General features: G+C 39.1%; 1 protein-coding gene across 1 annotated transcript in view; it reads left to right on the top strand.

Annotated features, from left to right (window-relative positions):
• The window catches only part of LOC136885715 (asparagine synthetase domain-containing protein 1), a 141,715-nt gene that overhangs the window by 1,114 nt on the left and 114,735 nt on the right, over window positions 1-25,866 (top strand). The window lies entirely within an intron of this gene.

Consider the following 25,866-nt stretch of genomic DNA (forward strand, 5'->3'; position numbering starts at 1 on the left):
CAATATTTTTCGGTACTGACAGCTTTATTGACCGTGTAAGGTCTGCTTAAGAATATGAGATAGAACTTCACTATTTGCTGATCATAACATAATAATGAAGTTTAAATGCCCGTTTGATTACCCCACTCACACTCACAGATTCCGTTAGCAACCAGCGCGTAATAAAAACACATATAAATAAAAAGTGTAAAGTAACCAATGTGGAATACAGAACAAGAATATTTTGTATGGAACTTTCTTTAATGTAGTGGAGGTTACAGCTTGCTGGCAGAATACTGAAACGCAATTCAAATTTCACCTTACGAGGGAGAGGTTTTGGTGGAAGCCACACAGTAACTAATTTCACATAATGACTGTTTAAATGTCGTCAAAAATCTCGTTTTTCCACCCACTAACACACCAATGACATTGACCACTGCGTGCAACTCTGCAACAAGACGTAAAAAACTATACGAGTCTTGTTCACACTTCATTTTGCTTTAGCTTAACTCATGCCCACACCTTTCACAAGTTCTGGTGCTTGAAATCTACTTGGGACGTTGAAAAAATTGTAGTAAATTCTTGATTTTTTCCTTATCAATCAATCAGTCAATCAATCATCTGCATTTAGGGCTATCGCCCAGGTGGCAGATTCCCTATAAATTGCTTAACGGCATTGGTAAAACTCCAGCCCTGGAGACAATATTTTTGTAACGTTATAAGTAAACTTAAGTGGAAAGTAATGAAATCTTACTTGGAATGCGTTTCAGAGGAGAGATGTGTTCATAGTGATGTCCAGGATTCTACCATCTTGCCCAAAAGTATACACTTACTTTTATAACCTAATGAAAAGTATTACAAGCCATTTTCATTGCTGAAGTAACTACTTGCATTCCTATTGGCCAACGTAAAGTTTCACGTGGTCTCATTCCCGTCAGTTATGATAATCATAATCCGTTACCAACCCCAGCACAAAAAAGCGCCCCTTTGCTTGTCCTTATATCACAGGTCTTGTCCAGATCCTATCCTAACTGCCATCCGCACGGCAATAACCAGTCCAGACCATTGGTCTTGTCCAGGTCCTATCCTTACCGTCTGCACAGCAATAACCAGTCCAGACCAGTCATGTTTCCACACAAGCTTTTTCTTAAACATTTTCAAAGAACTTGAAAATTTATTGAACATTTCCTTACTCCTCCTATACATGAATGTTTTCCCCAATTTGTCCTCTTGAATTCCAGCTTTATCTTCATATTATGATCTTTCCTACTTTTGTAAGCTCCCCTCAAGCTTATTCGTGTACTCATGTCATTCCACGCCAACTCTCCACTGACAGCTCGAAACCTACCACATAATTCCAATATAAATGGTCTGTTATTGGACATTATTAATTTTCCAGCTAACTCTTTCTTGGTTGCCTGCATTTCACCCCAGTGGGCCAATTTGGGCTCATCAGTTGGTAACTAGCACATCTACCAGGATGCATGGCTAGTGTGTATAGTAGAGGCTATTGCGTAGGCTGGTTGGAGATACAGGCAGTGTCAGTGCACTGTGAGAGACTTGACGGTGTAATGGCCAGGATGAAATGAAATCTGTGAGATCCCATTACAATTTTGTGGCTGTGATAGACTCCACTCTAAAAATACAATTAATTCTCCATTCTGGATCAGTGATGATTTGGGAGAGTGATACAATAAAGTTTTTGATGCGCTTGATCTCCACCAGAATTACCCCAGTGTTTCATTTCGAGCTGATGGACGCAAGTAGGGTTCCACTCTGGGTTCACCCCACTTAGGGCTCAGCCAGCTTGCTGTTTCAGTTAATCTTTGTGAATTGGGAAGTACGGGCTAGTGTGCGGTCATTTGCTGCGTGCAGATTGAGGTCAGCAGCGGAAGAATAAACCATACAGCAGCATGACAAACAATTGAATCGTGCAGTCGAGTAAGGAACTAAGTCAGATTTTGCTACTTTCGGGAGAGCAAAAACACTGATTTTCTTCGACACGCTTCAATGAATACTTCCCATTATTTTATATAATATTTAGATCAGTGATAGATATGTAACGGAGGTAACAGGAAAATGTTCAAGAAAAATTTATAAATTTTATGACCGTTTGAACTTTTTTTGACTTGCTTCCTTTCTCCAATAACACCGAAAAAAATTTGGGGGTTGGGAATAAATCTCTCATACGAACTATACCAACCTTTGTTATATATTAAACATAGCATAATGCAATACATAAGCACTGTTTACAGTTTATCGAACAGAAAAAAAAACAGGGAAAACAAATGCAAATGACCTTGAAGCGCCAAATAACTGCAGTATTACAACCGAGACTACTAACCTAAGGAGAATTCATTGGCTGTGAAATAATATCCAAATAAAATGCCATAGCATCCTCATTTGCAACATATTTCACCAGTTTACACAAGTCCTTAATCTTCTCAGCTTTTATTGGAACCCCACCCTCTGGATATGCTGCCATTGGTTGCAAGGAAAATGTGCAAAAGTTACCTTTCCCAAAATGAAATGTATGTTTCACAATGCTGTTTATGAAGGGAAGTGCTACAAGAACTCCTGGTTTCTCTGCCCTATATCTGTATTCTTTAAACGAAGAAGGAGAAAATGCAATATTTCCAGCACGAGGAGTATTCTTTGTTTCAGCTGATACAGTCACTTTTTAAAAAAATTCAGGCCACCACTTGTCAAAATTAAATACTGCACTTGAGTCTACTAACTTAACTGTAACATTAGCTTTGCTGTTTACAGTAATTGCCATATACTCTTCGATAGTATAAACTCTGTCTACTTTTTAAATGTTTTTCTTAAATACCCCAAAGTCCCTGTCGCATGGTAGGAATGAATAACCCCTCTCGAGAAAGTACTGTCTAATCTCCATAAATCGATTTGAAGCTGCCAGGTCTAGCATTAGTCTTATGACTGTATGGTTCTTATTTTGGCCTGGAGAACCATCAGAGAAAACATGTAACTGATCAACATTTTCTGACACAAATTCATGTATATAATCTTTCAGGAAAGAAGCAACTTCATTCGCACCCTTCTTTCCTTGGCCTTCATGATACATATACACAACACACTTGTCCGTTGCAAGATCATGAATACAGAACACATTCACCCACAACTGTCTCATGTAAAACACTTCTTGCATCGGTATGTGTGGGAGGGGCAGATTTTGCATAAAGTCAAAGGCAAGGCCTGTCACTTTGTCATTTGTTCTGCATAGTGTTGCAACTTCTTTCAAAGACCTGTAGAATTTCCTGCTTCTTCTTTTATGAACATCATATTCAGCCTGAGCTGCACACTTTGCTGATTCACAAATATGTGGAATCCTAAGTTTAGCTGTGAACTCCTCACACTTGCTGCAGACATCGATCTGTGGTCGTCCGAATCGGTAGTTATAATTCTCAACAAAACAAGTTCTGTAGAAGCTGTACTTGACTCCACACTCTGGGTATTTTGTGACAAACATGTTGTGCATTTCTATAATAGTTGAGCGGGCATCTAAGCAATGCACTTCTTTCCCTTCGTAATGAGTCCGTTTCAGAGCGAATGATTGAATATGATCGGATATCAGTTTAGTGACATCTTCCAGTATCTTTCTGGTATTTGGATTGGTTCCTCTCTTATCCCTGGGAATTTCTCCACGAAGAAGAAGCATTATGATACGGAATACTCCACAACAAAGTAAGTGAAACTTGCCGCTCGCTGCTTTGAATTTTCATTCCTCGGTCTTCTGGTCTGAGTTTCATTCCTCTCGATGAGGCGCTCCAAGTGTAAATCTTGTGCATCCTTACTGGGAAGTTGAAGAAACTTGGAAAGAATGGACATGCGAGCCTCTTCGTTGATAATCTCAAAGCACTTCTTTCTGCATCTAGAAGAATAACAGATTATTAATACTAATTATAAATCTGTACAATACATATTGTTATCTAAAACAAGAGTAGAAAGTTTGGTTGTGTGTTAGAATATTATTTACTAAACAATCCCTAGTAATACTTCTCAAGCTCCTTAGTTACCTGCAGTCAGAACCGGTTTCTTTGCCTTCCACAACTCTCCCACGTTTATTCACATATGCCAGTCCTCTGAGTCTTGCGTGTTTCAGAACACTATGTTTATGGCTCTCAGGCTGTGCCTTCCTTTTCGGATCATATTCTCAAACGTAATACAAAGATCACTTTGTCATCCACCAAGATACAAACTGAAATACTGTACACTATAACCCACCATGTACCGTACGATTTCTGTTTCCCTCCAGTATGTTGTTCTTTGTGTTGTACCAACGCCGTAAATTTAAATATCCCTTGTTATACCTACATCGCATGCAACGTGCGGCCAAGAATGGAACTAAGTCATGAATTGCAAGTTAAGTCATCGACTTAGTGCGTTTCTTCAGAATATGCCTGATGTCCATCCACTGTTTCTCCCACAAGGAGAAGGCTGACTTATTTCTTTCCTTTACCAAATGTAGGGCTTGGTTATGTGAGGTAAATGAGGCAATAAAATGAAAATTGCCGATTTTGACTTAGTTCCTTACTCGACTGCACGATTCAATTGTAAGTAGTTCATTACTTACCAAATTATGAAAAGTGGTTTTGAAACTACCTGCGTTCATTCTCCACACGTTTTTGGCACATCGTTAGGAAATTATTTATCACTTTCTGTAGTTCTCATGCAAGAATCTTGATGAAAATTATGTTTATTTTGTTGTATGGTGTGCAGGTTTGTCTTCTATATGGCATATTTTAATGTACCCCAGAGATTATAATCACCGGCAGATAAATCAGGGGACAGAGTGGGTCATAAATCCCTTCTAATAACTCTATATCTGGAAACCTTGATGAATTTCTCTCATAGAATTATTTGCAGTGTGAGCAGTGGCAGTGTCCTTTCGAAAAAAAAAAAAATGCAAATTATGTTCCCTGTTGATTAATTCTCTGAAAAAGATATTTAGTATGGTATTCACATAAGTAACAGAATCAGCTATATTCTCAAAAAGAAAAGCATTGATCCTGTGATTCTTTCATCACTGATGATGCATCATGGGTGGGCATTTCACGTATGAAGTCAGATATAACAACACTCCTGTAACGATTGTTTTGTGTTCTCATTTCCATGGAGGTGGAACCAGGCCTCATCCAAGAACAGTATTAAATGTGGGTCTAAGTTATTTGTCCATTGTATAGATTTTCTAAAGACTCCTTTCACAAAATGTGCACATTCGTACAGCGTCACCTGCTTGAAGAGCATATGTTACAGTTATTTTATTAGCTTTTTAGTAGCCTTTTGCACAGACCCACTTGTTGTGCAAGACGACAAAGTGATTTATAGGAGAATTTTACAAATGATGACCAGTGTCATTTAATTTTTCTTCGCTGAGAACCCTGCACTGCTTTTTTTGTTTATTAGGGTGGATACTTCCAGTTTCATGAAATTTGATAGAGATTATGGACTGTTTTACATCTTGGAACATCTTTCTTGAAACCGTCTTTCAACTTCACAAGCTAACTGAGTTAACCCATATGAATCCATACAGAAAGATGTGCTGTGCTCTTGAGAATGTACGAGCCTAATACCTTTTATGACTAATTACAGAATTCGTCGGCGGTGGCTTTAACTCGTTTCCAAGAAATGAACTTCTTCCAGTAAATTCACTTCTGTCTATGGTTGTACCTTCGATTGTTGAACAGACCAGTTCTAGCATGGAATAAGCGTCCACACAGATTGCACAGAATTGTTGGAGGAGGGCATAGTTGTGCTGCACGGAGTTTTCTTGCTTCTCTCCTGGCCTCTTCACATCTGCATCGTTCCCCTTCAAACAAATTGACGGCAGCAGGGATGGTCCGGCACCAAATTGTATGATCTTGAGCAAGCGTGTTACAGGTTTGTGGATTGAGACCTGTAATCTTCATAGTGCGCTTAAGCTGGTCCTTATAGCGCCTCATGGGGGCTCCACGAGGTCTGGTGCCGGAAAAAAGTTCACCCTACAGGATTTGGTGTGGAAATCTGGGATCACTCATCCGACGGACATGGCCAATACATCTGAGCTGATGACAAATCATGGACAATTCTATGCTCTTGGCGTGCGCTTTCTCAAGAACAGCAATGTTGGTGACTTGGTCTTCCCTTTTGACCCTAAGGATGGATCGAAGATTTTGTTGGTGGAAGCGCTCAAGCTTTTTCAAGTCACATCGGTAAAGGGTCCAAGTTTCACAACCATACAGCAATGTTGAGATGACAACAGCATGGTATACCATGAGTTTCGTGTTCACAGTCAGGTCTTTGTTTATGAACACTCGGTGTGAGAGTCATCCAAATTCTGCATGGGCAGCACCAATTCTCTTCTCCACATCTTGCTCACAGTTACAGCGCACAGAAAGGATATTACCGAAGTATGAAAAGTGGTCTACCTGCTCCAGTGGAGTATCTGAGATGGAGATGTTGAAATGTGGAAGGGTTGTGCCTGGTGAAGGTTGTGCCAGGACCTTGGTTTTTTGAACGTTAATTGTGAGACCAATACATTGATATGCACTCTTGTAGCAGTTAACTGACTGTTGCAATTCCTCTGGTGTGACTATAGGTGATGCAGCATCATCTGCATACACCATTTACCTTTGTAACTTGGGTGAGCCTCCTGGAGCAAAGTCTTGCTAAATTGAAAAGCCCTCCATCAAAATGATACATAACCTCCATATCTGGATTGTTTGTAGAAAATTCATGTAGCATGGCAGCCAAATAATATGCAAAGTGTTGGAGCAAGCACACACCCCTGTTTCGGTCTATGAGTATTAGAAAATTCATCTGGTATCCTATTCTGATGGCAAATCTGCCTGGTCATGCCATCATAGAGGACGTGAACCAGATCAACAAAAAGCTGAGGACAGCCAAAGTGTTTCAGTACCGCCCACATAGCAGGTCTTGGAACAGAGTGAAATGCCTTTTCCAGGTTGTAAAATACTAAGTAGAGAGGATTCTGTTGCTCCCTGCATTTTTCTTGAAGTTGCCCTTGTACAGAAGATCAGATCAGTTGTGCCTTTGGAAGTTCAAAATCCATACTGGGACTCTGGGAGGACTCTCTCAAAGATAACCTGGAGGCGGTTAAGCAGAATTCTTGCAAGAATTTTACCTAAAATAGATAGTAGTGATATATCGTGATAGTTACCACAAACACTGCGTTCACCGTTCCTGTTTATTATGATGATAGTGGCATCTTTTTAGTTCACCAGGTTCTTCTCTGACTTTCCAAATTTTGAGGATGAGAGTGAAAATCATCGTTTTGAGTGATTAACCACCAGCTTGAATTAACTCCAGAGGGATGTTATCTGGGCCAGGCACTTTTCTGGGTTTCAGATGATTGAGAGCTGCATTGAATTCTTGGTAAGTTGGCAGAACTGCCATGTATGGTTGTTCAGGCTGTTGAGGCACATCACGAAGAAAGTCTTCATCAGCAGTGGAAGGACGATTTAGAAGGATGGAGAAATGCTCTTTCCAATTCTCCAGGATTTCATGGCTGTCAGTAAGAGTGGTAGAGTTTTCAGCAGATTTCAGTGTACCTGTTGAAGTGCGAGATGGACCATACAGCTCTTTTATTCCTGCATAAATGTTCTTCAGATCCCAATCATCAGATAGTTTCTGAAGTTTCTGAGCTTCGCTGTTGCCACCAGGTATTCTTAATTTCTCTTATCTTTGTCTGACACATTCTTTTGAGTTCCAAAAAATGTGCTTTCTTCGTGTTGGAGGATGGATCTTGAAGATGGCATAGATAGGCTTCTCTTTTTGCATTTATGAGGCACAAAATTTCCTCGTCTTCAAATCTGCTTTACAAAATCAGTGGTTTCCTCGGCTGACTTTGTGATTATCTTCTGCAAAGTGGCCCATTCTTACTGAACGTCATTCATGCTAACTGGATTAACTGTTAGTTGTACATTTATCATATTCTGAAATTCTGTGGCAAATGATTCATTCTGAAGTTAAAACGTGTTAAATTTTCTTCTGGTCAAGATTTGGAGATGCCTAGGTGGTTTAGGGTATATGGAGATCCAGAGTTGACATATAAGGAGTTTGTGATCAGTCCAACTATCATAACCATTTCTTGCTGTTCTGGTAATAAGTATGCCCTTCTTATCACAATGCTGTTTAATGATATAATCAAGAATGTGCCAGTGCTTGGATCTAGGATGCATCCACGTAGTCTTGAAGCGGTTAGGCAGTCGAAACTGAGTGTTGGTGATGAAGAGTTCATGTTCTGCACATAGACCGAGAAGCAATAGTCCATTTGCATTACAATTGCCAACTCCTTGTTTACCCATCACATTTTTCCATAGCCGATTATCTCTCCCTACTCTGTCATTGAAATCACCAAGGATTAAGAGCTTAGCTGCAGATGGTACCTTGAAGATGGTTGTGCTCAGCTGATTGTAGAACTCATCCTTTACATCATCATCACCATCTAAGGTTGGAGCATAGGCGGATATGAGCATCATAAAAGTACCTTCTGAGAGTGTAATGACCTGTCCAGTCATAAGTCTTTCGCTGATTGCATTGGGAGTAAGTTGGTGAACAATAACTAGTTTAGTCTTCACAGGGAATCCCACACCATGGATGCGACATTCTTGCTCCTCCTTTCCCTTCCGGGAGATGGTATATCCTGAATCAAACTCAGTAATTTTGCCTTCCGTGGATAGTTTGGTTTCACTCAAAGCAGCAACATTAATGTTGAGTCTAGAGAGCTCATGGGTAATGAGAGCTGTTTTTTCTCTCAGGCCTGGGGCCGATGACCTAGATGTTAGGCCCCTTTAAACAACAAGCATCATCATCATCATCTCTCAGGCCTGTCATTATCTGATACATCATGTAAAGTTCTCACATTTCATGTTCCAATTTTCAGTGTGTGACACTTTTCCTGCTTTTGATTTCTGACTGCACGAGGGGTGACCCGCTGGGTGCGGCCACCCTGATGGACATAAGATGTGACTTCCGATGTTTAGCCCGCCTTATCTAGGGCCTTCTCCATTTGGGGGGGGGGGGGGGGCAGTGGTAATCCTAAACCGACCTGTCCAAACAAAGATGCAGGACCGAGTTCATGAGTAGTCACAGGGTCTCAGGGAGACGACCATCAGACATTTGCTGCCTACTTGCAGACCCGAACTAGGGGCTTCCAGTTTGATCCGTAACCTGCCCCCAACCATCCATATCCCATCGCCGCTGGACTTTGGAAATAGTAAGACTGGCGTGGGTTTGTTTAGGGTGGATCACAGCTTGCCAGGAAGAGACCCATGCACTATGATCTCAGAGCCATGTCCTGCGGCACATATGGAATGAGACATGCAGGATCAAACACAGAGACTGCAACGAACTGCCACAGACTCAAAGTACTACTGAGGTGCGCTTTCAGAGCCAGTTCATCTGCCTCCACGACCCTGGGGAACCGTGAGAGTAACGGATTCCTCCTCCGCTTGTTTCTCCATTAGGCCAAACACTTGTGATGCGTTCCAGTGTCATTTCCTATATGGAGGGGACCATCAACCTACCTAAAGGGACTCATCCATCCAAAGCGGACACTGGACACGTGTACAAGGTCATCTAGTGTACGCGCACACACACTCAGGCCTGGAGTCAGGGAACAGAATATGATGAAATCACTCCATTATTTTCTCATGCACAGTGAATGAGCTGTGAGTTTGTCGTAGGAAAATCCTGGTGAACGCCAGAGTAAAGGCTATCTGATTGACCAAGCAAGTTGGCCTTGGGGTTAGCTCTGAGCTTGCATTCAGGAGATAGTGAATTCGAACCCCACTGTCAGCAGCCCTGAATATGGTTTTCCATTTCACACCAGGCAAATGCTGGGGCTGTACCTTAATTAAAGCCACGGCCGCTTCCTTCCCACTCCTAGCTCTTTCCTATCCCATCGTTGCTATAAGACGTGTCGGTGCGATGTAAAGCCAATTCTAAAAATCTATCTGATTGCTCCGTATTTTTAAGTCTTCATTAGAAAGTCAGATTTCACTGATGCACTCAGCGATGGGATCTGAGTTCTCCAATGTTCTGCTTTCTGCCTCAGCAGCGTATGATGTTGGATGCATTTAATACTGTACTTCTTTAGAAATTTTTCCAAATCTAGCAAGGTTTTGATGTAACCTGGGTAAAATTCCTGAAACATACTTTTTCTAATCACCAAAAGTCATTTTTCTTGTCATATCTGGACATGTTTGTACCACTTAGCTCAGTTGTATAGTCATGAATAAAGACCTGATCGTGAACTCATGGTGTACCATGCTGTTGTCATCACAACATTGCTGTATGGTTGTGAAACTTGGACCCTTTGCCAGTGTGACTTGAAAAAGCTTGAGTGCTTCCACCAACAAAAGTTACGATCCATCCTTAGGATCAAAAGGGAAGACCACGTCACCAACATTGCTGTTCTTGAGAAAGCGCATGCCAAGAGCATAGAACCATCCATCATTGGTCATCAGCTTACATGGATTGGTCATGTCCGCCAGATGAGTGATACCAGATTTCCATGCCGAAATCTGTGTGGTGAACTTTGTTCCGGCACCAGACCTCGTGGAGCTCGTATGAGGTGCTACAAGGACCAACCTGAGCACACTATGAAGATGACGGGTCTCAATCCATAAACATGGGACACGCTTGCTCAAGACCGTTCAGCTTGATGCCGGACCATCCCTGCTGCTGTCAGTCTGTTTGAAGGGGAACAACGCAGATGAGAAGAGGCCAGGAGACAAGCGCAGAAACTCTGTGCAGTACAACCATGCCCTCCTCCAATAATACTGTGCAACTGTGTGGATGTTTGTTTCATGCTAGGATTGGTCTATTCAGCCATCGAAAGTACATCCACAGACAGAAGTGAATTAATTGGAAGAAAATAACTACTTGGCAATGAGTTAAGCGTTACACTGAATCGTTTGAGTGACTGTCAGAATGTTTTGACGTTCAATCCATGTATAATAAGCACTAAGGTTCTAAACTCAAAATACTTTTGTTCTCCAGTCTGATCTCCTGTTATGCTTGGATTTCAGCTTCTGCTACTCTCCTTAACTTTTACCTTTATAGCTGTGGACATTCTGTATGAGCCTTATACCCTTTTGTACTCCTGCATGCAAAGCCTAATATATATACCCTTCTGCTGTGCTGTGGCTCCATGTCCTAAGATCACTGCATTTTAACTCACTAAGATCTTGCATCGTGTCTCACCTGATGATCTGAACAACTCTTGTGTCATGACTGTCACTCTTTCTTGTTCTCCCTTTTATGGCTGGTTGAATTCTCTGTAAATTCCTATAATAATATTGTATGAAAGATCTGAGTTTTCATGTGTTCCATTATGCACAATTTGCATAGAGAATAATGCAATTGGACTTTGTGAAATGGTGAGCGGAATCGATCTAAGGCTTTGCTTGGTCATATCATACTTGTCATAATATGTTGCTAACAGCAAGTTCTAAACTATGCGACTGTGCGGTCAGGGTCACACAGCTGCGAGCTCGCATTCAGGAGATAGTGGGTTCAAATCCCACTTTTGGCAGCCCTGAAGATGGTTTTCCGTTGTTTCCCATTTTCACACCAGGCAAATGCTGGGGCTGTACCGTAATTAAGGCCACGGCCACGTCCTTCCCATCCCTAGGCCTTTCCTGTCCAATCGTCGCCATAAGACCTATCTGTGTCAGTGCGACGTAAAGCAACTAGCAAAAAAAAGAAATCAGACCTATTCTGCACTTATTTGGATTATTTTTGATACATTTGGTTCTAGTAAATTGCTGGTCCAGTTTTCAGAATGCACTGCAGTTGCACTGCTCTTGCTTTTCATCTGTGGTACCTCAGTGAAGATATGGTAGGCTTTGTTTAGATGTGTAAAATAAGTATCATTTGATAAAAGAACCAAAAAGATCCAGGCTCTCCAAAAACATTTATTTCTCAAACATCAGCAATATCTCACTTATAGGATTTCTTCTGTTCTCATTAAATAAATATGTACTGTCATTTGGTATTGTCATCGACTGTTCCAAATACACATTATTTTTCTTAAAATCCTCACTGCACTTCAGTTTATATATGTTTTTCTGGTGACTGAACAGGCCAATCTATGAAAATTGTACACGATAAATGAAGGGAATGTGTGTTTGGGTCTGTGTTTGTTATTTGGCCCCTTTATAGCTATAGGAGCAGTAAAAGAAGAGCCACTACAGAACAGGATAGAGGCATCTAGTCTTAGATGGTATGGACACGTGAAAAGAATGACAGGAAAGGATACCCCGCAGGAGATTAGAGCTTTATCATGCAGCCATCAGATGGTCCGTATGTTCCATCAGATCCTTGCAATATTATTTGTAAGATGGCTGCTTGCATGGAAACATTGTCAAATGTGGACATGTATAGTGTGCTTCAGTCTTTTCCTATGAAGGGCACCTCATCAGCAAAAATTAATTGGCAACTTGTTGAGTTGTACGACATGAATGTCATGGAAACAGGTTCGACATTAGTGCTCTGAGTTCGATAGCAACAGGATGGATGTGAAAGATGAGCAATGATCTGGCTGGCCAAGTGCATCCATCACATTTGACAAAGTGTGTCATATTGAAAGTCTGATCCGGGATTATATTTTGCATTTGACTTAGCGGCATTGCTAATGGTTGATATAGATGTTGATTCCCATAGGGAATCTGAAATATTTGTCCCGAATGAGTAAATTTATAATACCAATATAAATGGTCTGTTATTGGACATTATAAATTTTCTAGCTAACTCATTCCTGGTTGCCAGCGTTTCCTCCCCCCGTGTGCTAGGTTGGGCTCATCAATTGGTACCTAGCACACCTACACCTGTCTCAACTGATGGCCAAGCTGGCATCAATTTTTTGTGGTGAGACAAAGTCTCTCATAGTGCATTACCACTGCCGGTGTCTTCAAGTAGCCTACGCAGTGGCCTCCACGGTATGCACTAGCTATGCGTCTTGGTAGGTGTGCTAGGTACCAACTGACGAGCCCAACCTAGCACACAGGGGCAAAACGCAGGCAACCAGGAATGAGTTAGCTGGAAAATTTATAATGTCCAATAACGGACCATTTATATTGGTATTGCTAATGGACTCACCATCTCAGTGGGCAGTGTGTACTAGAACTGTGCAAAATGATGTGCAGACTCGCTCAAACTCATTTACAAGAAATGTATCCTGGTCAGTCTAGACTTGTTCAGAGCTTCCTGCTTGAGCAATCTGTTTAATGAGTATTTGGAAAGCTGCCCAAGTTCACTGAACAAATGAGTACCAAACTGTTCATGCTGTCTGATCACAATGAACAGAAAAGATTGTGGACAGGCTGAGCAGCTGCGAAACTTGCAAGTTCAAGTGACTCACTCATTTGGTACACTATTGCCATATGCATTGGTTCTCCAAACTTTCTTGTATAGCTATTGCATATAATACTCATAACACATACACGAGAAGCAGAAACATGGCATCAGTTTGCAGTTTGATCACTCTCCGGGTGACTGAACAATTGAATGATCTGGTATACTGTGCTTGTTACTGAGTTTAGGTTGATTCATACTGCTCACTGTTCAGATATTGCACATTTTGACTGCAGGAATGAGGCTGATTCGAGCCTGTCCAGATTTGTTCGTTTGTGAGTCTGTCTCTGTTCATTTTAGCAGAAGTCTTGTTCTCTGACTAAACATGCTGGGTAGTCGAAATGGGGATGGAATGAACTCAGACTCATTCATTGCACGGTTTTAGTGTGTACACTGTCATTTATGAGCAGCTGGACTACTGAAAGATGTGTTTACAGTGGACACCAGGCACCTCACAGAATATCAGAAAACCACTCAGGTGGCATTGTCTCTTATGCTTGTGATGCAGTTCAGTGAGGAAGGAGTTTCATTTCTGTGACATATTGTTACAGGAGGTGAAACGTGGGTGCATCATGCAACTCTTATGATGAAACGAGCATTCATGTAATGAAAACACCCCTCATCTCTAACTTGCAAGAAAGTCGTAACAACTCCATTTACGAAGAAAGTTATGGCAGCAGTCTTTTGGGACCACAGCAATGTGCTTCTGGTTGTTTTCTCCACCAGGGGAGGGACAGTGAATGCTGCCATTCACTATGATACACTGGAGCATCTGGGAAGCAATTTACAGATAACGACCTGGATTTCTCTCAACAGGTGTCACGTTGCTGCACAAGAACACCAGACTACATGCAGCCAACAGCATGCATTATTTGTTACGGCACTTCCAGTGGGAGATACTTGACCATCTTCGCTACAGCCCCAATCTGTCACCTAGTGATTTCTATCTCTTCGGACAATTGAAGAAGCACTTGGGTGATAAGCAATTCAACAATGATACTGCCTCTTAGCATGCTTCAGGGACTAAGAATGAAATTTCAAATAAATCAACTTTTTACAGGATCAGTTGTTCTTAATCTTTTCTTTATGCATAATAGGCACTGATTTTCTGTATTCAATGTTTTAACTGTTTAGCAATGTTCCATTTCCCAAACGATAGGCTTAAAGAATTTTGTGCTTTCTGTCCCGTCTGCTAGATGATTTAAATCTATCATTCCTATTTTGGTCCATTTATCCTTCCTGACAAATGACAAACATGGAAAACGGTACAATGAATGGCTCTTTTCACAGCTATGTATCCAATTATCTCTATCAGAAACATTTGAATTGAATATACATGTAAAATGTCTGCTTTTACTTTGTACAGTTTTCTCTATGATTAGTACTGGTGTGGGACATCCTAAAGTTGTAATTACTAGCTTCTCTTCTGCTGAATGCAAGCTGAAATGTTTTATCAGCAAATTGGACACTAAATTCACTGAGTCACAGTTGAATTAAAATATAAACAACATTAAGCATTCTTGAACACTACCCACAAGAATTGAAAGTCAATTGCGAACCAGTTTCTCCGGATAAAGCTTTTTGACACCAGTGGTGCAGAAGCTTGTGAGATTCATGCACAAGAGAAATGAGTGGAGAATGAAATCTGTCGTATGGTTCCAAAGCAAATATGCACCATTCACACTCTGCTGAACTGAACAGAAATGGATGTTGCTGCAGGCAGTTTTAAACAAACAAATCACTGCTCAGGAAGAATAATTTGAAAACTCTAATTAAAAGAATATAAAAAGTGGTATAATACAATATAGTTTTTTTTTTTTTTTTTTTTTTTTTTTTTGCTAGGGGCTTTACGTCGCACCGACACAGATAGGTCTTATGGCGACGATGGGATAGGAAAGGCCTAGGAGTTGGAAGGAAGCAGCCGTGGCCTTAATTAAGGTACAGCCCCAGCATTTGCCTGGTGTGAAAATGGGAAACCACGGAAAACCATTTTCAGGGCTGCCGATAGTGGGATTCGAACCTACTATCTCCCGGATGCAAGCTCACAGCCGCGCGCCTCTACACGCACGGCCAACTCGCCCGGTACAATATAGTTTAGTGCCGTTAGACAACATACCATTGCAATAGACGAAGTCAAATAAAATATAATATTTAAGTTACAGTTTGGAAAATCTAAATACATCTAATTGCCATTAAACAGTGCACTACATATAAAAGATTTATATACAGTACACTGAAAGGTAAAATGAAAGCTTAGGGCTATTAGTCTATTGAATAGTACATCCGATCATAACTACCAGTGTTACCTACCTATTAGGAAGGTGCTGACTTACATATTCGCCCCTTGACAATAGCGTTACTTTTTCTTCAAATTCAGATAGTGATTAAAAACTGTTTAATATCAGTCATTTTTTGAGATATGTTTTGAAGTTATTTAAGGGCTTATCTTTCCACTGGATAGGTAGCTTATTGTATAATTTAATCCCATTATATCTGTAATTTTCTTGTGTCATTTTCTGTCTAACATGTCGTAAATCTAAATCATTCCTTCTCTGTAAATCGTATGTATGTACATTTCTACAAAATGTCAGATCATCAGGATTCTTTGATATTAAGGATGCAATGTAATATGTGTAGTGATGGGAGAGTCATAATAGCAAGTTCTTGAAACATACTTTAGTCCTGCATGACTCCTTAATGGCCTTGCCTTTTGTACATTTTATTGCCTTCTTTTGCCACCTAAACACATCTTGTGCGCCTGTTGAATTCCCCCCCTAATATGGTACTGTATGATAAATGTGAATGGAAGAAAGCATAGTATGATTACATCTGATTACTACTAACTGACTCTTTCAGTATTCAAAGAAAAAATAACCTTCTAGATCTTTTACATACCTTTTGTGTGTGAGTATGTATACCAGCAAAACTTAGTTCCAAATGTATTCCCAATAATTTGATACAACTATGTTCATTCGCATCTAAAGTTGATTTAATTACCGTAAGTGAAATTAAATAACTTCTGTCTTGTTGCTATTTAAAAATAGTTTATTAGCCTGCAATCAATTGGATGATTTGTCTAGCATCTCTAACCTTTTATCTCCTTACCACTTGTTATGATAGTGATATCATCTGTATAGAATACTGACCTGCAGGGTAAATTACTTACAATATCGTTTATATACATGAGGAAGAGTAAAAGTCCTATAACAGATCCCCAAACTATGCCTGTTTCTACTTTGCGTGATACAGATTTTTGGTTTTCAACTTGTACAATTTGACGTCTATCGTTGAGATAGGATGTAATTAACAATAATAATTCTACATCTTTAACCCCAAAATAGTTGAGCTTTCTTATTAGTAAATCATATGGTATGGAATCAAAAGCTTTACTGAGGTCTAACATTTATCTAAGATGAAATTCTAAAAGAATTTAATTGTATAAAATCCACCTGTTCAATACATGTTTGCCATTTAATAAATGGTCTGTTTAAAAAGCTACATAGGACATGTTTCGACCTAGCCTAGAGGTCATCATCAGCTTAAATAACATAAAGAAGGAAGACATATAACAAAAACAGTGATACATAAAATATTCAAGATAAAATACAATCAACAAATGCAATGGAAGTCTATGTTTAAAATGTACATAGCTTCAATATTAAAATACACTCAACAAATACAATGGAAATCTGTGTTAAAAATGTACATAGATTCAAACTTGGATGAATTTAGTTGTAAGTGTGGGTCCAACCGGATTTAATAAAATATTGCTTGGCTGTAGGAAATATTTAAAAAGAAATACTGAAATACTTAAAAAATGTAATATGCAAATATTAAAACCATTTTTAAAAGTATTTCCCTCAGCCAACCAATATTGTATTAAATACGGTTGGACCCACACTTACAACTAAATTCGTCCAAGTTTGAATCTATGTACATTTTTAATACAGATTTCCATTGTATTTGTTGAGTGTATCTTAATATTGAAGCTATGTACATTTTAAACATAGACTTCCATTGCATTTGTTGATTGTATTTTATCTCGAATTTTTTATAGCATAACTGTTTCTGTTATACGTCTTTTTTCTTTATGTTATTTTAGCTGATGGTGACCTCTAGGCTAGCTTGAAATGTCCTATGCGGCTTTTTAAACAGACCATTTATTTAATGGCAAACATGTATTGAACAGGTGGACTTTATACAATTAAATTCTTGTAGAATTTCATCTTAGATATTTAAAGTCAATACGGAACCGGTATAAAGTTTGTTACTTGTAATGAGGTCTATCAATGTAGCACACGTTATGTGGTAAGAATCAGAATCCTGTATTACCTCAGTCACAACAGTTTCTACAGCTTTAATGGTGGATTTACCACTTCTGAAACCAAACTGTGTGGTATTTAATAAATTGTACTTTTCAAAGTATGCTTATAACTGCTCCTTTATACAATGTTCTATTATTTTAATATAATTGGAACAATTGAAATGGGTCGATAGTTGCCTGGATCCAATCTATCACCATTCTTAAAGACAGGTATGACTGTAAATTTCAAACAATCTGGAATAATTCCTTCAGTCAGTATCCAGTTGATCAGCTGAGTTAAAGGAACTAATATTATGTTAAGATTTTGTTTTAGGATATAGTTACTTAAGCCATAATATTCTTTGTACCGGGAGATACACCTCAACCCCGCATAATTAAAAGTAGCTCCTTAAGGAACACTAACTATCAAACAAAACTTGAAACTGCTAATGCATAAAGTTGGGACATTGATCAGAAGATGTCACTACTGAATAACTGTGTAATATGTTATTTTGAAGTTTCCTAAACTGACTGGATTTCTTTGTTTTGTTTTGGTGTACATCAAGAAGTTTGAGTGACAGGTCAAGATGGCAGTGACTTACATGATGTTCGCGTGTAATATTGTCACTTGGAACTATTGAATAATCGGTCATTCTAAGCTAAAATTTACCGTCTGAAGCACCAGAGTGAAGCTGCTAAGTACTTTTGTAGTGAGTGTGGTTTTAAATCTGCGTTGTGGAGATTAGTGTTCATTACAGGATCAATCTCATACCTATAACCTCATCTTGTTAGCTAACCGATAATGGCCGCCTCTGTTGATGGAGGTCGGCAAGTTTTTTCTAACTCACTGAATCTAAATAATGAAAATCAGCAAGTCTCAAGTAACCTCACGAATCGACAGAATAAAGGAAGCATAATTCCCACCCATACCGGTGAACCAGGTAACCTCATGACAACCTCTATTACTGTTCCTAACACTCTTAATCAATCTCCTAACAATCCAAGGTTAAGTTACTCTGCAGCAATGCAATCCTACCCTACCAAAGATCAAGCTATTGTTATTGAATCTTGCGATGGTATTAGTATCCGAGATTATATACTAGCAATTGGAAAAGTGACTAGCCCTAGTAACATCCAATTTGTCTCGCGGATATCTAATGGAAGAATATGTATCTTCCTTGCAAGTTAAAAGTGTGTTGAAGAATTAATTTCAAAACATCCTAAGATTCTCAAAATAATGTCTCCTTGGAAATAAGACCTCTCCTAACTAAAAACAAACGAGTTATTCTATCCAATGTTTGCCCTGTGATTCCTAATATTGTTATTGAAGAAGAATTTCTCAAACTCGGCATTAAACCAATGTCAATGATATCACCTATTAGAGCAGGTTTAACAATCCCCGGATTTTCTCACATTCTCAGTTTTCGGAGACAGATTTATATTCAAAATGAAGACTTCAACAAACTTCCAGACTCACTCCAAATCAAATATGAGGGTACCAATTACTGGATTTATTTATCCTCTGACACACCCACCTGCTTTCTTTGTAAAACTGAGGGGCACTTAGCTAGAAACTGTCCTGATAATGATGAAATAATAAATGAAGGGTCCTCATTAAATCAAAACAGTCATTCTCGTGGCAAGATCAATCTAACAGAATTTCCCCAACTAGTAGAGGATACACAAAAAATTAAAACAAACTGTCAAGAAAATATTACCTGTACTCCCTCACAAACTGCTGTTCAGACAACTGCTACATCCACATCTCTTCAGTGTTCTCAAAATCAAAACTGTGGGCCTTTACCCTCAGTCGAAACGACTCTAACCTCTCATTTGGAATGCCCTCAAAACCCCTCATGTGTTCATCTTGCTGGATCGAAGAGACCAATATCACTATCTAGCAGTGAAACTGCAGGCAGAAAAGACCTTGATTTTAAGGAACCTCCCCTAACAACTGAACCTAAGACAAGTGAACAGGCAGGGAAACACAAGACAAAACAAACTTACAAGAAACCAAGGACAGAAAAAGAAAGCACAACTATTAGTGATATGCTTAAGCCAATTAAGCAAGTTCTAGAAGCCAACCCTCAGTCCTTTCCCCTCAATTACTTACAACTCCAATCCTTTTTTGAAAACAGTATTGGAGTTAATGACATTGCAGCAATAGCTTCCAATTACACCCAAGATCTAGAGAGTTTAGCCCAAGCCCTTCAAAAACTATATCCATACTACACTGAAAAATCCATTAAGAACAGGAATACTCGAATAGTCAAGAAACTGCTTAAGGCTAGCAGTGAAAACCGAGGTGAAGCAATTAACAGTTTAGTTCCAGATTACTCCAGCGATAACTCTACTTCCCTCACATAATGATGATAAAATTATCTCTACACTTGTTTGTCATTCTTATGACTATATCATTACTTCAATGGAACCTCAACAGTTTTCGATCACAGCGAGAGTATTTACAACTTCTACTAAATAAACATCAGCCTTCAGTTGTCTGTCTACAAGAAACTAACTTTAGAGACAACTTTGTTTCCCATTTAAGACAGTTCAACATACATTATAAAAACCGAATTAATCCAAATCATGCAAGTGGAGGCGTAGCCATCTATGTTAAAAATAATTTACACCATCAAGAGGTTCCTTTAACTACTGATTTAGAAGCAGTCGCAGTTTTATTATACCTACCACAAGCTATATGTGCATGTAATGTTTATTTTCCTACGAATAGTATATCTCATGCTGATGATTTAAGAAACCTAATACACCAACTCCCCAAACCCTTCATTTTGATGGGTGATTTTAATAGCCACAACAGTTTATGGGGTAGTCGCAATACTGATGCAAGGGGGAAAGAAATAGAGAAGATACTAGATGAATTTACTCTAGTATTATTGAACTCAACTGCTCCAACTCGTTTTGATATAGCACACGGAACATACAGTAGGATAGATTTAACTATATGTACGCCAGACATAGCTGCACTATTTAACTGGTCCATTTATTCAACTCTACAAGGAAGTGACCACTTCCCCATCATAATTAATGATGATCAAAGTTCTCTACACAACACATCAAAACTCCAATACTGTAAATGGAATTTAAATAAGGCAAATTGGCAATCATTTAGAAAGATTGTAAATAACTATTTAAATGATCTAACTCCAACAAATAAATTTCCTTCTAAGCACATCAATGATATTGTTCAAGACTTCACTGAAGTACTAATTAAATCTGCTGACCAGAGCATCCCAAAAACAGCTCCTCTGCCCTTCAAGAAAACAGTTCCCTGGTGGAATGACTCCTGTAAAGAGGCTATCGAAAATAAAAACCGTGCTTACTACCTATACAAAAGAAATCCTACGCCTGAAAATAAAATCAATTTTCAAAAATACCGAGCAATAGCACGAAATAAAATAAAGTAAGAAAACCTCCTGGTTAACATTCGTCTCCTCCTTAACCTGCCAAACTTCACAAAAAGTTATGTGGAATAAAATCCAAAGAATAAGTGGCAAATACAATAAATTCTGTATTACCTCTCTAAGAGATCCAGTCGTTGGGTCAATTGTAAATGAACCTCAACAAATAGCTGATCAACTGGCTAAATCATTTTCAAAAATCTCTAGCGATAACAATTATGAACCTGAATTTCTTTGCATGAAAACTACTCGAGATCCAATAGACTTAAGTGAAACTGTACCTACACCCAACTATGCTTATAATGATACTTTACAGTTACAAGAAATGGTTACAGAACTCAACAAATGCGGCAGATCTAGTCCTGGCCCAGACACCATTCCATATGAATTTTTAAAACAGCTTCCACATAGTGCACTCAATTATCTACTTGCTATTTTCAACTATATATGGAGTTCCAAACTATTTCCAGATCAATGGCGTTGTGCTATTGTAGTGCCTATACTCAAACCAGGAAAGGACATTTTGATCCCAGATAATTATCGTCCCATCGCCTTGACAAATACAATGTGTAAGCTACTGGAGAAAATTGTTAACAAGAGATTACGCTGGTATTTGGAACATATACACTTTTTTAGTGATGCACAAAATGGTTTTCGTCAAGCACGTTCAACAACAGATACTCTGATATGTTTAGAATCAGAAATCTGAGAAGCTTTCCTAAATAATCAGCACCTCATAGCTGTTAGTTTAGACATTGAGAAGGCATATGACATGGTGTGGAAAGACTATCTAATTGAAACACTGATGAAACATAATATTTCAGGAAACATGCTTCACTTCATTTATAATTTCCTTAAAGATCGCCGAATTCAAGTCAGGACAAGTGGAACTCTTTCACATGAAGTAACCATTGACAGTGGAGTTCCCCAAGGATCAGTCATCAGTGTCACATTATTCCTCGTTGCAATAAATGGCATTGTCTCCAACATTCACCTACCAGTAAAGGCTTGCCTTTTTGCCGATGATTTGACTATACTAAGTGCAGGAAGAAATAAATTAACTACTCAACAGTTATTTCAAGAATCAATTGATAATATCCAAAAATGGGCTAAAGTTACAGGGTTCAAGTTTTCCAAAACTAAAACCAAATGCATACTCTTCTCCAAATGTAAACATACTGTACAAGACCCTGAGCTGTACATGGACAATCACAAAATTGAAACAGTAACAACTATGAAAATCTTAGGAGTTTTATTCGACACTACATTAAGTTGGATACCTCACTTGAAAAACCTTAAAGATGAGTGCTTGCGAAGACTGAACATAATGAAGATCCTGGCAGCAAAGAACTGGGGGTAGATTACCAAGTGCTAATGAACACGTACAAAGCCATTATTAGGGCTAAATTAGACTATGGCAGCATTGTATACAATTCTGCAAGAATGTCTTCACTCAAAATCCTTGATTCCATCCAGTTCACAGCTCTTCGAATTGCTTTAGGAACCTTCCGTACCAGTCCAGTAGCCAGCATTCAAATAGAAGCAAATGAACCACCACTCACAATTAGACGTAGACAACTAAGTTTGACTTACGCGCTCAAGGTAGCAACTATGAGTGAATCAAGAATTAAGTTGTATGCTTTTCCTAACAAGCATCAAGGTACACTCATTAAATCAGGATTACAACCACAGCCTTTCAATGTCAGAATAGCCAAGTTTCTTGAAGAACTAAATTTACATATCCCTCCAATACTCCTCACAGACAACTCTCTTAATGTCCCACCATGGACTATTACCCTTCCAAAAATTAACTTTGAAATAAATTACTGTGTCAAAGATGAAACTGACAGATCTCACTACCATCAATTATTTCTTGAAATTTCTAATAAATACCCAAGGCACACTGCAATCTATACTGATGGATCAAAATGTGAGGAAAGAAATGGATGTGGAATTATATATCCTGAACGTACCATGCTATACCTTTTGCCTGACTACTATACAGTCTTCTCTAATGAGCTGTATGCAATAAAGCAGGCTATGCTATATATTTTGAAAACCAGCACTTGTAATAACTCCATCATTTTTTCTGATTCAAAAAGTGTATTAAACGCAATAGAAAGTCCATCATCGAAACACATCCTTGTACCTCCCGCTAGGCGATCTAACAATAGCTACCCCTCACACTGACATTATTGCCTATGCTAAAACAAAATTATACCAACAGTGGAAGATAAAATGGCTTCAAACTTCGAACAGCAAACTCCATGAAGTAACAACGGAATCTACAGTACAACACTATCTTCACAACCTTCACAGGCAAGATCAAGTCCTAATAACTAGAATACAGATTGGCCACTCCAAGATAAGTCACAGCTACCTCCTTGAGAAGAAACTACCTCCCATCTGTACAGCATGCAATAGTATGTTGACTGTGAAGCACATCATAACAGACTGTTCACTGTATGACAAATGGCGCCAGTACCACGGTATACCTAAGGATATTAAGGGGACACACTCATCTCCTTCACTGTGCAAACAAATTATCAAGTTTTTCAAAGACACTGGTCTGTATTCAAAAATTTAACTGTTCAGTTTAAAATACCAAAAACTTTTATATTTTTTTCATTCGTCACCCTACTGTAATTTAATGTAAATTCTACAGTTAGTAGTCACGATAAGACCTTAGGGTTAAAGTGACTCTAAATTATCTTAATAAAATAAAAAAAAAGAAGTTTGAACTTTTCTCCATAGATGTCTCTACAAAAACTGGTGCAAGGTGGAAGAATGAGTGATTCAAAGAAGTTTTGTGTTTATAGGTTTTCTCAACTAAATTAACTTTCATTTATTTTGGCACTTCAAGGTTTACGACACTTCCTTATCATGGTAATTCTAAATTCCCATGGAGGGAATTAGATATTTTTCACCAATAGAGCATATCAAAAATCAGATCAAAAATTAGATGTTGGCTTTTCAGGCGTTTGCTCTATTAACCAGCATTTCGTCTTAGGTCTGACACTGGACTCGTCAGAGTGGGATGTGTCAGACCCTACCCACTGATGCTGGGGTGTATGCAGGTGAACTTATCAAAGCCTCTTATGTGGCACAGTCTGATAACTGCATACGGGAGATAAAACTCCACAATGGAATTAATGCCCGCCTAGCAATTCCAAATGGTAATTCTAAATTCCCATGGAGGGAATTAGATATTTTTCACCAATAGAGCATATTAAAAATCAGATCAAAAATTAGATGTTGGCTTTTCAGGCGTTTGCTCTATTAACCAGCATTTCGTCTTAGGTCTGACACTGGACTCGTCAGAGTGGGATGTGTCAGACCCTACCCACTGATGCTGGGGTGTATGCAGGTGAACTTATCAGAAGCCTCTTATGTGGCACAGTCTGATAACTGCATACGGGAGATAAAACTCCACAATGGAATTGATGCCCGCCTAGCAATTCCAAATGGTAATTCTAAATTCCCATGGAGGGAATTAGATATTTTTCACCAATAGAGCATATTAAAAATCAGATAAAAAATTAGATGTTGGCTTTTCAGGCGTTTGCTCTATTAACCAGCATTTCGTCTTAGGTCTGACACTGGACTCGTCAGAGTGGGATGTGTCAGACCCTACCCACTGATGCTGGGGTGTATGCAGGTGAACTTATCAAAGCCTCTTATGTGGCACAGTCTGATAACTGCATACGGGAGATAAAACTCCACAATGGAATTAATGCCCGCCTAGCAATTCCAAATGGTAATTCTAAATTCCCATGGAGGGAATTAGATATTTTTCACCAATAGAGCATATCAAAAATCAGATCAAAAATTAGATGTTGGCTTTTCAGGTGTTTGCTCTATTAACCAGCATTTCGTCTTAGGTCTGACACTGGACTCGTCAGAGTGGGATGTGTCAGACCCTACCCACTGATGCTGGGGTGTATGCAGGTGAACTTATCAGAAGCCTCTTATGTGGCACAGTCTGATAACTGCATACGGGAGATAAAACTCCACAATGGAATTGATGCCCGCCTAGCAATTCCAAATTCCCATGGAGGGAATTAGATATTTTTCACCAATAGAGCATATCAAAAATCAGATCAAAAATTAGATGTTGGCTTTTCAGGCGTTTGCTCTATTAACCAGCATTTCGTCTTAGGTCTGACACTGGACTCGTCAGAGTGGGATGTGTCAGACCCTACCCACTGATGCTGGGGTGTATGCAGATGAACTTATCAGAAGCCTCTTATGTGGCACAGTAGCTTTTGAGTCTGGCCAATAACATATTTTCTGTAATTATTTTTCAGCCAATCACAGGCTTCTTGTAGCTTCTGGTTTACCCAATAAAAATGAAAGGGTGTGTCCGGATTTAGTCCAGAACCTTCTCAAACCCTCCTCTCAGGTATATAAGCTGCAGCATTCTTAAGCTACCATCGAGTTATAGGTCTTATCTATGTTTTGTATCCCGACCTCTAACTTTCTCAGAATTAGAGGCTATGGCTGTGTCAGCCGAAGGAGTAAGGTATGCCGACACCTTATGAGTTGCTAAGGAGCCCCCTCCATCTTCTAACAGTTCTCAGCCTCCACCTTACCGAACTTTCACCACCCGCAAATGTTATGCTTGTGGTTAAACCATACCTACCAACCCTTCCGATTTACCCGGAAACTTTCCGGTTTTTAACTCGTCTTCCGATTTTTGACTAATATACCAGTAACCTGTAGTACGGCCAACACTCTTCCCCTAGGATAAAGGATTAATTCTTTCGTGCTTGTGTAATTTAC

The sequence above is a fragment of the Anabrus simplex genome, chromosome 1 (assembly GCF_040414725.1).
Source record: "Anabrus simplex isolate iqAnaSimp1 chromosome 1, ASM4041472v1, whole genome shotgun sequence".
NCBI lineage: Eukaryota > Metazoa > Arthropoda > Insecta > Orthoptera > Tettigoniidae > Anabrus > Anabrus simplex.